We start from the raw sequence: 1,494 nt of genomic DNA, 5'->3' as shown, positions 1-1,494 counted from the left end.
CTATAGGCAGCAATGTGGCACAATGGATAATGGTTGGGACCTGGAGTTAAGAAGACCTCTTCGGGGGGGCCAGGTACCATGTTTCCCTGATAATAAGACACTGTCTTATTAATTTTTTTGGACAGAAAAACACCAGAGGGCTTATTTTCAGGGGAGGGCTTATTTTAATGAACATTGACAGCAATTTTAATAAACAGGTAAATGTGAACAAAAAAATGTACCTTTATTCAATAATGAATTCAATAAAGAACAGGATGACGCACTCACTGCTGCAGCTCTGATTGGATGCAGCTCGGAGCATGGCATGCGTTTCACCCGGGGTGGGGGGGGGACGGTGCATACAGAGGGTACCGTAATGTAGCGTGTAGCGCTCAATAGGGCTTATTTTCGGGGGAGGGCTTATTTTAGAGGAATCTTACACAGTAAGGGGAGGGCTTATTTTCGGGATAGGTCTTATTATCGGGGAAACACGGTAGCACAGAGAGTAAGAGCACTGGCTCCAGTATTGGGATGACCTGGGGATCAAATCCCAGGCTCAGACACTTAGCACCCACCCAGAAATACCTGGCCATGTAACCTCGAGCAAGTTACTTAACCCCTATTGCTTAGGGGCAGCCAGGTGGCTCAGCGAGTAAGAGCACCAGCTCCAGTGTCGGGATGACCTGGGGATCAAATCTGGGCTCAGATACTTAGCACCACACCCAGAAATAACTGGCCCTGTAACCTTGAGCAAGTTACTTAACCCTGACTGTTTAAAAAAAAAATAAAAGAAGACCTCTTCACTTTGCATCTGCTGCCTTGCCTGATTTCAATTCCATGAAACAAGATGCCCCTCCCAGTAGTAGAAGCCTATCATTTCTAACCATGCTGTTAATTCACACCTTGATTGATACCAGCTTCCTCAGCCTTCTCTCCTTTCTTGAAGTCTGGAGGGTGAAGAAACAAACGCCTCCTAATGCCTTCCTTTTATAGAGAGCATAAACTGGACTCAGTTCACTCCACTTTCCATCTACTGCCCTGTCTGGTTTCAACTCCATGGAATGAGATATCCTGGTGCCAGGTGTCTCCTGGTGTCCCAGCTCCCCTTGCTCTGCCTCTGATTTCTTGCCTCCTTTTGTTTGTTGTCTCTTCCTTAAATTGTAAGGGCCTTGAGGGCAGGGACTATATATTTTTATTAATTGTATCCCCAGCACATAGTATACTGCCTTGCATGTAGCAGGTACTTAATAAACATTTATTGGATTAGATTGGAAGACCTGAATTCAAATGGTTCATATATTTACTAGCTGTGTAAACCTGGAAAAGTAATCTATTCTCTGTCTGCCTCAATTTCCTGAAGTGTAAAATGGAGTACCTCACAGACTTATTGTGAGGATCAAATAAGATAATGTTTGTAAAGCACTTAATACAATGCCTGGTAAATAGTAGACACTTAATATGTATTCCTTCTCTCTCTCTCTCTCTCTCTCTCTCTCTCTCTCTCTCTCTCTCTCT

Source organism: Petaurus breviceps, unplaced genomic scaffold, assembly GCF_028583685.1.
Source record: "Petaurus breviceps papuanus isolate PSGF00001 unplaced genomic scaffold, PetGlider_PUasm1.0 90895, whole genome shotgun sequence".
NCBI lineage: Eukaryota > Metazoa > Chordata > Mammalia > Diprotodontia > Petauridae > Petaurus > Petaurus breviceps.
Note: the sequence above shows the minus strand (reverse complement) of the source record.